We start from the raw sequence: 14,605 nt of genomic DNA, 5'->3' as shown, positions 1-14,605 counted from the left end.
ATCCGATTTCGACAAGGCGTGAGAAGTCGCTAAAGAAGCAAAGGCACACTGCACTGAATGAATGATATAGATAGACTAAGCGCAAGTCATAACTTCTCTAAAGCCACACTGCACTCGTTTAACCCTGCAACGAGGCCTAGCGCGGGTTCTGATGTCTGGCGCCGATTTCGACAAAGAGAGGGAACACGGCCGCGAGATTGATGCCCGCAATCTTCCAGGAAGCAATGAAGCGGCCCTGAAAAGGGCCGTTTGGAGCAGCTCTTCAACGTCAACCTACAGCGGCGTGGCGGCGAGCAGTAGGCCCAGCGTCCGCGGCGAACAATGACATCGGCTTCCGAGAAGCATATCCAGGGAACGACGCTGCAAAAAAAAAAAAAAAAAGTTTCGTTACAAGCACCGCAATTTGGTGAGTCCTCAATGCACGAGAAAACTTGCGACAATGTAGTTCAGTCCTTACCTCAGGGTTGAGAATGCGCACCCCCGACAAGCGCGTCAGCGTAGCTGTCAAACGGCGGTCCTCAAAGCGCGCCTGATGCGGATCCTTGTAGTGCCGCGGCAAAAACTTTAAATACGAGCACGACACTAGCCACGTGCTCGTGGGGAAACGGCGAAAGCCGCAAGCAAAAACTGCACAGAAATTTCAGCTGGCTGTCGCCGCCGAGCGCACCACGCACGAACGCCATAGCTGCACACGCCTCGAAACGAGCGCGCCGAGGATCACGAAACGAATGCGGCATGCCCGCTCACCACGCACGCGCGGCGCGGCGGGTGCACCTAGCGATTCCCCAGGCGCTCTAGGGAGAGGTCGAGAAAGGCGCGCTGACGCCACGTCCGGTTGAGAACGAGGGCGAAGTCAAAAAACGTCACGGAGAAGCGCATGCCATCGACCAATCAGCGTTTCCAGCCTGCCGTCCCGCAAACGCTTCTCGAGCGACAGGACAAGCGACACGGGCACGACCTACTGTATAATGGGCGACCTGCGCGTGCGCCGCCGCCCCAGCGCCGAAGTTTTGCTTTTGCTTGTGCTGTATTTTTTAGTTCTCTAAGCCGCCACCGCTGAGAGTGGCGCTGTAACTCACCCCCACGACGAAACCGACGAGACGGCGACCGGCTGCGGAGCACTGCGACCTACCACGCGTGGGCCCTCGATGTACGTGCTGAGCGGCCGCTAAGCTGGGTGCCGAAGAGTTCTTTTTAAGTAGGCAGGTTGTCACTTAACCGGAGGAAGCTTTGGCGTGCCGTGTGCCTGTGGGTGGCGGCGAATGCCTCCGCGTTTGCGACATCTTCCCGCAGTATGGTCTACTGTTGCGTGCCGCTCTGCAAGTCGAGCGGGCTAACGTCAACAGGGATCTCCTTTCGTGAAAGAACCGCAGCCACTAAAACGGTCCGCAGCTGTGGTGCTACTGTCAGCTGCAAAAAATCCACTGTTTCAGTGCTCCATGGATGACTGTGTGGCCCATAGAATGAGGCTTGTGAAGCTCGTGTGTCACAAATTCATGAGGCCCTTTCTCACTAACTTCACTGGCCAGGTGACTGAGCGCAATGCAAAAAGAAAATTATTGAACAAGAAACCTTCCTCTCGAAAAGTACTGAAAGTGTAGCACTTATTTCTGTGATGGCGCAATAAAGCACCACTGGCACTTATTTTTCAGCACATGCTTTTGGAATCATTTGTTAAATCTGCATGAACAGAACACTCGCAGCTCAGCCTGAAAATTTCCACAAATATTGCATGCATTAAAGTTGACAATCTCGCCCTTTCAAAAGACTTATCACTAAAGTTTGTGCTCAAAAGCTTAAGCGCACGACAAAAAACAAGGGGGAAGAGGCCGAGCTCGCGTATTGCACTGGACAGCCTGCCCGTCAAATACGTAACACCGAGGAATGAACGTGCACGGGAGTCGAGAAGGGAGACTGCCAATATACTCCAACTGTGCTGCTATCGCCCGCCAACTAAAAACAGTGCAAACGCGGTTAAAGAGCAGAAAAGGCGAGTGCCGTCGCCACTGGTCGTCGCAATCGCGTCCGTCGAAAGAACGACGGCGGCATGACCTTCCGCCGCCGCCGCCCCCCAGCCCCGGAGCTCTTTCCCTCAACACTGCCACTCTCATTTCACTGGCCCGCGGCTTTACCTTGCCGCAACCATATCTCTCATGCCAAATAATGGCTTCGCAAACTATTCCGCGGAACTCCGCGCCGCCGGCGCCGGTCGCTTGCAGGCACAGCCGAAGCGCGTGAAACGCTGCTGATGGATGGATGGATGGATGGATAGGAGCGCCCCCTTTGAAACGGGGTGGTGGCAATTGCCACCATGCTCAGCTTTTCTTTATTTATTTTTTTTGTTTACTGTGTTGGCAAGTCTCATTAAGATTCTCCATCAACTTTGCCTACGGTTTCCTACTATTCTAACCTTATGCCACATCTCTGCTTTTCAGCCACCAATCCTCCAATCGCTTTTTGCTGACTTCCACTGCAGATTTATTTACATGACCATTGTTATCTTTAAACCCTAGGGCCTCAGAAAGAGTGACTGTGCCTGCATCGACATCCGGATGGATACCATCACATTTGATTATGAGGTGTTCAATTGTTTCCACAGATCTACCACACACTGCACATGTGTCATCTTCTTCGTTAAATTTCTTTTTGTAGCTGCGCGTTCTAAGACACCCTGATCTAGCTTCAAAAAGTAGGGCTAGATCAGGGCTGAGGGGGTGAGTTTTAGCGGCACCTACCGGCTGTCTTGGTCCCTACTCAGAGGTCACGTGGTATTTCTTCGACCGCGCGCTCCCGTAGAGGGTGGCGCGATGCGCAGGTGGGAGCTACTAGGCAGAGCAACGGGTCCGTCGTCCCCCTTGTCCCCCCTTCAGTCCGTCCCTAGCAGCATCCAGCTCTGTCCCTCCCTAGGATTCCCCGTCCCTAGGAACATTTGTTTGTGTTGTTTGCTTAAATAAAGATTCTTGATACGACTGCAATACAAAACTTATGCATTTTATAAAAACTTATGCATTTTGTAATCACGTTTTTTTATGTTCTTGTTTCTATATGAAATGAATTTGTTGGCGCGTTGGTATTACTTGTATCCGATCACGTGACTGCTTCGATTTCGCAGGCGCAGATTTCAACCGGTCACGCTGTCATCGGTGGTGTTCTGTGCGAGCCCTAAACTTTGTTCAGCGTGCCTGCTGAACGGTCCCTGAAAGCTGCCCAGCGTGCCTGCTCAACGGTCCCTGAGCGTGCCTGCTCTTTTAGTTTTCCACCTGTTGCGTTAATTGGTGTACTGTAGAGTAATTTTATTGTCTTGTTTTGGCGTCGTTGTATCATTACTCGAAGCTACTAACTTCACCTCGGCTACGTTAGGACAGTGGGTTAGGACATCGCCGTTAATTGCGTTTGCGGGGCTCGGGGATTTTTTTCTAGCTGTTGCGCTAATTGCACTTGGTGCATATTCTCCGTTGCTCTATTCTCGCGAGTTTGCGCAGTTGCACGTGCTTTGTTTTAAGTTGTTGTTTGACGTCCCGGGGATTTTTTTCTAGCTGTTGCGCTAATTGCACTTGGTGCATATTCTCCGTTGCTCTATTCTCGCGAGTTTGCGCAGTTGCACGTGCTTTGTTTTAAGTTGTTGTTTGAAGTTTGTTTTCAGTGCTGTGATCATTGTCCTTGCCACCCTCGTGGCCTGATTGGAATGGAAGAACCAAGTACACCACCTGCTGAGCCACCAGCACGAGATAAGTATCGCTGCCCCGTGTGCCAAGCTGAATTCACTTTTCAGCAATCCCAGAGGAAGCATGTGCGAAATAAGCATCCCGAAGCTGCGAGCTCATTAGCTCGTGAGAAAACTTATGCATGTGACCTCTGTCCTAATGCTTTTCTCTACTGTCGTGAATTGTTGCAGCACCACGAGCAGGAGCATGGGTTCGTGGCGAGACGCAGCACTCTGCAGTTCTCTTCCAGTGCAGGTGAGAAAGATGCACGTGTTCTTGACGTCTTTTTTTTTTTTTTTAACATCCACGTACGGAGGAATCTATGTTAGCTTGTGTACAAACGAGCAGGTTTATCTAGAGCGCCCGCGCTGTGTTCTGCAGAGCCCCCCCAGAAAAAAAAAATTAAAGATGTAATGGTTTTTGTGCCAAAAATGTTGTCCAGCTCCCTAGGAATGACTATAGAATGATCGTTGGGTCTCCAGAGCACAGCTCTCTAGACGTCCGCTCACCTCTGTACATATGTGCGCATTACGAGCAGGTGAGCAATATGCAAAGCAAATGGTGGGCTTAAACACGTGGTTTACTCAAAAGGCGGTATTTGTATGTGCAGGTGCCATCGCTGAATTTGCCAACGAGCAACAAAAGCATGGGAGGAATCGTTATCCTCTTAATGGTTTTTCATGGCTTCCATGCATCTCCTTACCTGCTCCTTTGGTGGGCTCAGTAATAGGGCCTGCATATATAAAGTGGAATTAACCTAAGTCCAGTGCTTAACCTGGGTTTTCTTGTGGTGTGTACTTTTTGATGCATAATGCTTATAGACACCAGCAATGGGCCTTTTTCACGTTGGGAGAGCGCCCCTAGCGGCGGCCGCCGAATCACAATTGGTGGTCTGGTCGGTCGGTTCCCGTCCGTGCTTTGATCGGTTGCTGAAGTTTTCGTGCTCATCCAAACGTCGCCTATAGTGTTTCAGTATGGTTTTGCCTTAGTGCTGTGAACATTTTCTTTCTGTTGAGCTGACAATGGATTTCACGCAGTTTTTGGACGCGTGCAAGCAGTGGACGTATGATCTGACTTCTGTGTCTCCGGTTAGTGACAAAGTGATTGACATGCACTTTGGCGCATCGAACCGGCCACTGCGGAAATGACAGCCTTTCAAAGAGGAGAAATACATACGCCGCATTTAATGTTGCCTGCTTAAGCACTTGTCCGAAGACGAGCTGCTGATACTGTGATAGCGGGGGCGACATGCGGCTAGCATTCTTGTGTTTGAAGATCGATGGGTTGAAAGCCCGACGGGGGTACCTAGTCGACCGTGCTCGTTGTTTGATAAAAAGGCTGTGCCAGAGTGTTGGTAATGCACACACGATCTCGCAACGTGATACAGTGCTGTGGAGGTGCCGAGCCGCCTGACAACCGGCGCATTCGTCTTGCTCGCGAGCGCACGAGAGTTACGCTGAGGAAGCCGTCGCCTCGCACTAGCATAGTCCACTACACTGCGATGGTCTGAAATGGGCACAATCCACTGCAGCAAAAGATGTCGAGGCGACTGCTTTCGCAGAGAAGTTGCTCCTGTGCGAAAGGTACCCGGCGTTCTGAAGACGTCGTCGTCGTTTCGGCGAACACTGTTGTCCTCGGTCGTGCGCTCCCCTCGAGGGCAACCCTGCCAAGGCGCGCGCACATTCCCGCAGGCACACTACATTCATTTTACCTTTCACCCTATCTCTTAGGCTCTCTTCTATCCGCATGCGGCAAAAAAAAAAAAGAACTGCGCGAACGAGTCAGGGACGGCGAAAAGGTAAATACGCACACAAACACAGTCTTTGCCTCTTCGTAGTTCGCGTTCGCGAAGTTCTTCGCGTCTATGTGAACCAACTAGCTCGACAAGTTCTACTGAAGTTATTATAATCCACGGGGTGTAGTTGACAGACCCGCACAGTTTCCGTTTATTCTTTTGTGCAGCCACTTCTGCTACACTAGCAAATGGACAACAGAGGCGTCGCACCCCGTGTTTCACGCTACAGCTTCTTAGAAAACAGAGTGCAAGAAAGAAGAAATTGAGCTTGCGCCTGTCACAAAGTGGTCACTGCAGACACGCGAGTTTGCTTCCTCGCAGCTCCATCAACATTCACACTGCCTGCACCCACTTAGCCCTGTTGCTGCATGCAGTGATGCCGCTGGGAACTTGAAAAATCTTACACTTCCTGATTTTTTGCTAAAATTAAAGCATCCCGTGGCGGCGCATCTCTGAGGCATCTCGCCAGCGATTTCACCAGGAACGCAAAGCGCAGAGTTGTCGACGACTAGGCAGCAGCGAAGTGCCGACCGAGCGACGCAACCGGCCGCTCAACTATAGTGCCTAGTAGCTCAACTGGCCGACGAACCACCAAAAAACATGGCGGTCGCGCGCTTCCCGCAATGCATTGCGGGCGCATGCGCAGAGGGCCACCATGAAAAAGGTCCATTGTTACCAATTAGACCATGTTTGTGCTTTGGCAAATGTGCATTATTTCAGAGGTTGAGAATTGATACCCAGTGGTACTACAGCTTGTACATGATGGCTGTCTTGTTAGAAGATAAATTTTTGTTCTTACAGCTGGTGAAATACTTAATGTTTCCTTCTGTGAAATGTTTACATGGTTTTACGCTAATTATTTTTAGCTTGTAAAAAAAATGTGGACCTGATGGTCTTCTGAAACTTTTATTCATGTTCATAGCATTCTGGCCTAAGTCACCTGAGAGTATATTTGTACACTGCTTATGTTGAGGCAAATGCAAACGATTAGACAAAAAGACAAGACGTGACATGCGTGCGGCCAGGTGGGGCCACTTTACATGCGCAGGAGACCTCTGGTATACTGGCATACGTCTCTGGAATGTTGAAAACATCTAATGACATTAACAAGCAGTGGCTGTCCAAATTCTTGTAGGCGTAGGGAGCAAATGTCTCTTAATGGTTTTTCATGGCTTCCATGCATCTCCATACCTGCTCCTTTGGTGGGCTCAGTAATAGGGCCTGCATATATAAAGTGGAATTAACCTAATTCCAGTGCTTAACCTGGGTTTTCTTGTGGTGTGTACTTTTTGATGCATAATGCTTATAGACACCAGCAATTGTTACCAATTAGACCATGTTTGTGCTTTGGCAAATGTGCATTATTTCAGAGGTTGAGAATTGAGACCCAGTGGTACTACAGCTTGTACATGATGGCTGTCTTGTTAGAAGATAAATTTTTGTTCTTACAGCTGGTGAAATACTTAATGTTTCCTTCTGTGAAATGTTTACATGGTTTTACGCTAATTATTTTTAGCTTGTAAAAAAAATGTGGACCTGATGGTCTTGTGAAACTTTTATTCATGTTCATAGCATTCTGGCCTAAGTCACCTGAGAGTATATTTGTACACTGCTTATGTTGAGGCAAATGCAAACGATTAGACAAAAAGACAAGACGTGACATGCGTGCGGCCAGGTGGGGCCACTTTACATGCGCAGGAGACCTCTGGTAGACTGGCATACGTCTCTGGAATGTTGAAAACATCTAATGACATTAGCAAGCAGTGGCTGTCCAAATTTTTGTAGGCGTAGGGAGCAAATGTAGACTGAGCAAGTTGTGTTCTAATGGTCTGCAAAAAATAATAAATAATAATGAGCAGGGCATGTAATGAGAAGGCAGCCATGCTGCACCTTTCACTTGGCCCTTCCTGGAATGCTAGACCATGCTGAAAGTGCTCAGTAATGGCATAACGACTGCACATGCTACTGAAGTGAAACATTGAGGCACAGCCTGCGGCTTTTCAAGGGGGCCTTACATGTGTCGCTGAAAAAAAAGGTGCAGTGTTTTCAGGGAATCTGTTTGGTCATCTCATGACGACATTGTGCATTCACAAGTGCATAAAATTTTCTCTCCTGGTGTCTTATGTAACTCTTTGCTTTTCGGTTTGAGCTTGCATGCGTATGAAATTAGCACCAGCTTTTAGCAGCGCTATTGTTGTTCTTGTTGCATTTATTGCAAGGTAACTATTACATTAAATTCTTTATTTCTGCCTTGTAAAGATACAGACAGCGGAGGCGCAGAAAAAGCTGAGAGACAGCTTGACTAAGCCGCAGCCCCCTTTCGCTTGGCAGCAGCTTGACAGCAAGGCTTTTAATACAAAAGGCAGTTGCAAAGCGTGATAACAAGTATACAATAATGAGCAGGTACAAGAGAAAACGAAAGAACATTATACAATATTAACACAATATTCACATAGGGTAGACACAGGTAATGGCAGCAAAGAAAAAAAAGAGAAAGAAGAAAAAAAAAAGCACAAGACAAAAAATCCTACATGCTAGCATACAAAGCACGCAAAGACCTGTTTGACGAACTGAAAAGGTCAAAATTATTATATATATACGCGTTTAGCAGGGACGGAAGAGTGAACTGCAGGCGTTCTCTACCCGAGTTTAACCGTGGGGTCGGGACTATCCATGTCTCCGCATACCTTGTTGTGTAGCTTGCATCTCGGGTATGTAGTTCAGCAAGTTTACGTATGTGGTTTACATTTCTACGTGTTTCGAGTTTAAACCGGACACTCAAGCGATATTTATACAAGTTGTGTATTTTTAGCACACCACTTTGTAGAAAGAGATCTTTGCTTGGCGAGTCCCAGGGGACATTGTAAACATGACGAAGAAACTTTTTCTGAAAAATGTAGATACGCTGAAGACAGCTAACCGTAGCTGTGCCCCACACTAGATGGCAGTAGTTTAAATAGGAGTAGAAAAGTGAATTATAGAGGAGTAACTTTACTGTTTTTGGAATGACGTATCTGAGCCGACTTATGACTCCGGTTATTTGAGCCAGTTTCGTGACAATATGGTCCGTGTGGTGTTCCCAAGACATGCTGGAAGAAAAAACTACTCCAAGGCATTTAAATTGTTCAACTATGTCTATACGTCGCGAGTTTAGTTTAATCTCGATGGGGGAAGGAAGTACTTTGTTTTTAGGACGAAATGTGACAGCTTTTGTTTTCTTCTCATTTATACGCATGTATCTGGATTCGCACCACTTTTGTAATTCACTCAAGGTGTCATTGCATTCCCGAACAAGGAGATCAAGATCATTTCCAGTAAAAAAGATGCTAGTGTCGTCAGCGTAGATAATAAATTTAGCGGCGGAGTTAATGTTGGAGATATCATTTAGGTACATATTAAAAAGTAATGGTCCCAATATACTACCCTGGGGAACGCCAGAAGTAACAAGTTTTAGTTCAGATGTCACATTGTGTATGCTTACAGCCTGTTTTCTATGCGAAAGATATGATTTCAGGATCATTTGAGCCAGTCCACGAATACCACAACGCTCCAAGTTTTTCAGGAGTACACTGTGGTTTACTAAATCGAATGCCCTCGAGAAGTCCACGAAGACACCAATAACAAAGGCCTTATTTTCAAACTGTGTTAGTATATATTCCTTTTGTTCGAGTAGGGCTAACTCGGCAGATTTATTTTTACAAAACCCAAATTGATTAGGTGACAAAAGGTCATGTTTATCAATGAAATCAGACAACCGTGTATACAGAACTTTTTCAAAGGCTTTCGAGAAGATTGGGAGTATCGATACTGGTCTATAATTTCCTAAATCATTGCGGTCTCCTTTCTTATACAAAACCGTTACTTTGGCTATTTGCATTGTTTTAGGAAATGTGCCCGTAGTAAAGCATAAGTTAAATATATCTGCAAGAACAGGGGCAATAACTCTTATAACATGCTTGACAGGCCTCACTTGAATGCCGTCAATGTCACAGCTATGGCTGTTATTTAGGCTTTGTACGACTGATATAACCTCCTCTGTCGTAACTGGGTTCAGAAATATTGTGTCCCTATTGTAAGAGCTAAAATAGGTGTTGAAATCACTTGACGGGGTGTTATGGGCAAGGGTGGTAAAAAAGTTGTTGAAGGCATCTGCCAACTCTCTGCCGGATACATCTTTATTATCAAGCTTTGAAGCCCGCGGGGCAGCCTGTGGTTGCTCACGCCTCAGTAAGAAATTCAACCTTGACCACAACAGATCGTGGCGACCATTTTTAATTTCAAGAAATGTCGCGAAGTATTCCGCACGAGCGAGACGTAGCTTTTTTGTTAATCTATTTCTGTATTTCTTAAAAATGCTTAGGTCATCTGTTGAACGTGTGTTTAAAAAGATTTTGTACAGTTTGTCTTTCGTTTTAATTTCTTGGCGCAACTCAGAAGATATCCAAGGTTTGCGTGTTTTACGCTTTATTGCACGCACTTTTAGCGGGAAAGAGGAATGGTAGAGCTGTTTAAATACTCGGAGGAACTCATCGTAAGCCTCATTTGCGTCACTGGTAACGTCAATACTATCCCACTCAACTTGTTCCAGTGAGCTGTGAAATGAATTGAGAGTAGCATTGGTTATACTTTGGTACTTCGCTTTCTCCTGTCGGTACTTTACCAGTCTAGTCTTATTTATGCATGCAAACACTGGAAGGTGGTCACTGATCGCACATGATATTACGCCCGACTCAACTATCGGTAGGGAAGTGTTCGTAATCAGCAGATCAAGAAGCGACTCACTTTCTTGTGTTACCCTTGTTGGATCGTTAATAAGATTAATAAATCCGTTCGAGGCCAAGACTGCGTTAAAGTCTCTAGTAGAGGAATTATCCTTCAACATATCGATATTAAAATCACCTCCAGCTATTAGAGTGTATTTGTTATCTGTTATAAAAAAAGAAAACAGTCGTAAAATTCCAAAAACCTAACCATATTTCCCTTCGGTGGACGATAGCAAACAGAAAACACGAACCTTCCAGTACAGGCAGATAGCACTTCAAAATCTTCAGTAATAAGACTGTACGAGTCCAACTTGTCGCATTCAATGTCATCTGACACCAGTAAAGCCACTCCACCCCCCCGGAGGCTGGAGCGGTTCAAGTAATAAGTTTTGTAATTGGTCATCCTGAAAACGTCGGAATCATCTGTGCTCCAAGTCTCACTGAGCATGATCAAAGAAAAAGCAAATGAAAATTCGCCAAAGAACTCCTCTAAACACAATATCTTGTTTTTTACAGAGCGTGCGTTGAGGTGAATAGCGTTAGGCGTTGTCGGCGCAACACACGAAGCAGTGCGGTTCAAGTCACTCGGCAGATAATACATCTGCTGCATGTCGATTATGTTTCAAGAAGAAACTCGAAAGATACCATGCTGAGTGCTATAGCCGATCCAAATCGCTATTTCCCTTCACATGAATGGCACTCATTCCCTCACTTCGCCTAACGAAAACCTTTCCATTGACATACCAAGTGAACTTATAGCCTTTTTCTTTGGCACAGACTTTAGTTGCCTGAAGCAGTTCTCTATTTCGGCGTGTTAAATTTTCTTGCATGAAAATGGGCGGGTCGCTATCTTTTAGGTTCTTCTTGTTCTTCAACCAGTTTTCTTTTGTAGCTTGCTTCGCAAAACGCACAAGGATGCCTGGCGTCTTATCACGTTTAGCGGGAAGTCGATGAACAGTTGCTATCTCCGATTCCATCAAGCGAGGCACTCGAAGTTTATCAGCCACGTTATTTAATATTATTTAATATTATTTAGTGTAATTTGCATAAGCCTCTGCCAGGCATGAGGAGGAGCAGCACCGCTGACTCGCTTGGTGCAAATGGCCTCGGTGTGCCGCATTGCTACTCCACTACCCATACTGGTACCAAAAAGGCACAGGTTTGAACCGCACCTCTGAGATAGTCTGTGGACCGATGGGTGGACAAAAATTCTGCGGGCAGAGAGGTGGAAATATAGTTGTTGAGTGCATTCCTGCATTAAACATAGGTTGCACAATCCCCTGCATAGCTTGGTTCGTTAAGCGTATGCGACATATGGAGGTCACAGGTCTGGATCACACAGGCAGCGTGTAGTAGAGCCGTCGTGGTGGCTCAGTGGTTATGGTACTTGGCTGCTGACCCAAAAGACACTGGTTCGATGCGAGACCTCGGTTTTGTTCGAAACACACGGCAAATGCATACCCGGCAACCGCCCATTTGCTTTTCTCCATGTGTGTTTCTGCGTTCTTTGTGTCTTTTCTCTGCTCCTAAGCTCATGTCGTTCAACGGAGCCAAGGTGTAGACAAGATGCACGAACGATAACTGAGGAGGCAGCGCGCACACAGAGGGCTATCTCGTGGCGTGATCACGGCGGGCGGGCACCGACGCTCTGTTTTACTATTTTTTACTTCTTATGACTAGGGTTCAAGGCTGTCGCCGGACGCTCCCTCCTGTTTTTTTTCTTCCTTCATGCGGGTTTGTAGGCATGTGCCAAAACTGAAGGCACTGCGGAAAGTGCGCAGACGATGCGACGTCCCGGCTACACCCACCCTTCGTCCAGCAGTCAGAACGACGAACCAATGGAATGCCTTTAGCGAAAGTTTTCCATGTGACGTCAAACGAGCCAGAGTAGAGGACAAGGACGTTTCCTTGTGGAAGGAAGGAACGAGCGGGCTTTGATTTGAATTTTTACAGCTTTTCGGGGTGCGTATGGCTCTAGTATTTTGCAGAGGTTATCTTCGATGCCTCATCTATGCAATGGGCTTGTTTTTCAAAAATGTCCGGACCCTAGGCAGTCGCCCTTTAAGAATGTGAAGGGAATAGTTGTGAACATAGTGAATTAAAAGCACTCATTGTGTGGTCTCTCTGCAATGAATATGTGCATTTTTTTTTTGTGTAGAATTTCAAGCCTGGAAGGAAGCGACTGAAAGGGAGGAGCAAGCGCAGTTCATCTCAAAGAGAGGGGTGACACGTTTGTCCTCGGGAGTGACAAAGAGGTACCTAGTATGCCACCGTTCCGGAGTATCTGTGCAGTCTGGAGATGGTAAGCGGCAGCCAAAAGCAGTGGGCAGCGTGAAATGCAACAAACATTGCTTTGCTAGTATGGATGTCACTCAGGATGGTGAGAAGGTGACCGTTGCGTACCAGGCCGAGCACTATGGCCATGAGAAGAGTGTGACGCATCTGCGCCTGTCTGCCACTGAGGTGGCCGCCATAGCGCTAAAGCTTAGTATAGGAGTCCCCATTAGAAGGATTCTTGCAGATGCACACTCATCTGCTGGAGACGTATTGGACAGGCTCCATACTCTGACTGCGAAAGATATATATAACATAAAGTACAAGTACAAAATTGGAAATGAGGAGCAGAGAGACCCCGATGACTTTGTTAGTATGCAGATGTGGATGCATGACCTGGAGGAAAGTACAGATTCAGCCTTGCTGTATGCTGATAAAGAGTTTCTCTCGCAAAAAGGCGTCAAGAACTTTAACATGGCCCTTATGACTTGCACGCAGAAGGAAATGTTGCTCCGCTATGGCAGCAAGGCTGTCTGTATTGACTCAACCCACGGCACCAACACCTACGGGTTACAACTTACGACTGTGCTTGTAATTGCAGATGACGGCACAGGCATTCCTTGTGCCTATCTTCTCTCTCAAAGCACATCGGAGGAGACTATGGTTCGCTTTTTTCAGGCAGTTAAGCAGAGCATTGGTCAGGCACTTAACTGCGAGGTCTTCATGTCTGATGATGCGCCAGCGTACTGCAATGCTTGGCAAAAGGTAATGGGGATCCCTCAGAGACGCGTGCTATGCACCTGGCATGTTAAGCGTAGTTGGAATATGAACCTCAACAAAGTCAGTGGCAGAGAAAACCAGAAACAGGTGAGCCAGACTCTGCACACTTTGATGACCTGCCCAACCATATCGGAATTTGAGGCCCTTCTTGAAAAATTTCTGGCGGCTAAGTTTGTGGACGAGTGTAGAGCTTTCGCAGAGTACTTCGAAAGGGTTTATGCAAAGCGCCCTGAACAGTGGGCACTTTGCTATAGAGAAGGCACTCGGCTCACAACGAACAACCACATCGAAAGTATGCATAATGAGCTGAAGACTGTTTATTTAAGAAGAAAGCAGTGTCAGCGCCTGGACAAATTGCTGCATACTTTGCTGGAATTTACAAACGACCGCCTCATCAAACAGCTCCTTTCGCATGTGAGGCCCATGGCAAGCCACCGAACAACCGAGTGCTACAAGAAGCACTGTGCAGGTGTCGAGATCGCTCAATCTGGCGTGAGCAAATCACCCGATGGATGGTGGTTGGTGCAGTCTCAGTCTCTGCACGATTTTAAGCACACTGTAGTAAAGGGCAGCATATCATGCAACGGGTGCAGCCACAGCTGCAAACAATGCAAAATATGTATCCACGCGTTGCAATGTGCGTGCATGGACTATAAGCAGCACTTGAGTTTGTGCAAACATATCCATGCTGTTGCTCAATGGGAGTGTCAAAAAAATTCAAGCGTTCAGGACTTGATTGACGATGACTTAGCTGGTCCTTCAACATCCGGAGAAAGTGAAACATTCTCTCTGGATGAGCCTCAGGCACTTCTCGACAGCATCCAGGCTGATGCAAACCTTGAGCCGAAAAAACGTGACCTTGAAAACTGCCGTACTCAGATTGTAGCTATTGTACAGGAATTATCAAACAAGGAATGGGATGGTCCAGCACAGGAAGAGTTGTTGCAAAAGAGAATCCACGACTTGAGACAGGTGGTAAAGCAATTTCCAGATAAGCAACCTTCCGTAGCGAAGCACACTGCTACCCACAAAAATCTGGAAAAGCAGCCAGATTATTGGCCCAAAAAGCATCGTACCTCTGTGAACACACGTTTTCCAGCTCCTACACTTTTGCAGCAGGAGTACTTAAAGCGCCAGTTGTTGGAAGATGCGGAGGTTCCTGTAATCCACACTGGCAGCGACCATGAAATGCTGCAAAAAGGTGTACAGTTTAAATAGTCATAACAGTGCTGCATTTGGTTATCAGGCATAGTGCACTAAATGTGTTGGCCACCATTGTGCTTCAACTG

At 46.9% G+C, this 14,605-nt stretch overlaps 1 pseudogene; it reads left to right on the top strand.

Annotated features, from left to right (window-relative positions):
• Positions 1 to 3,082: 3,082 nt before the first annotated feature.
• On the top strand, positions 3,083 to 12,931 carry LOC149345446 (uncharacterized; annotated as a pseudogene).
• The last annotated feature ends 1,674 nt before the right edge of the window (positions 12,932 to 14,605 follow it).

Source organism: Amblyomma mixtum, chromosome 5 (assembly GCF_055824585.1).
Source record: "Amblyomma mixtum isolate Tamu chromosome 5, ASM5582458v1, whole genome shotgun sequence".
Classification (NCBI taxonomy): domain Eukaryota; kingdom Metazoa; phylum Arthropoda; class Arachnida; order Ixodida; family Ixodidae; genus Amblyomma; species Amblyomma mixtum.
Note: the sequence above shows the minus strand (reverse complement) of the source record. Positions and strands in the feature narration are given on the sequence as shown.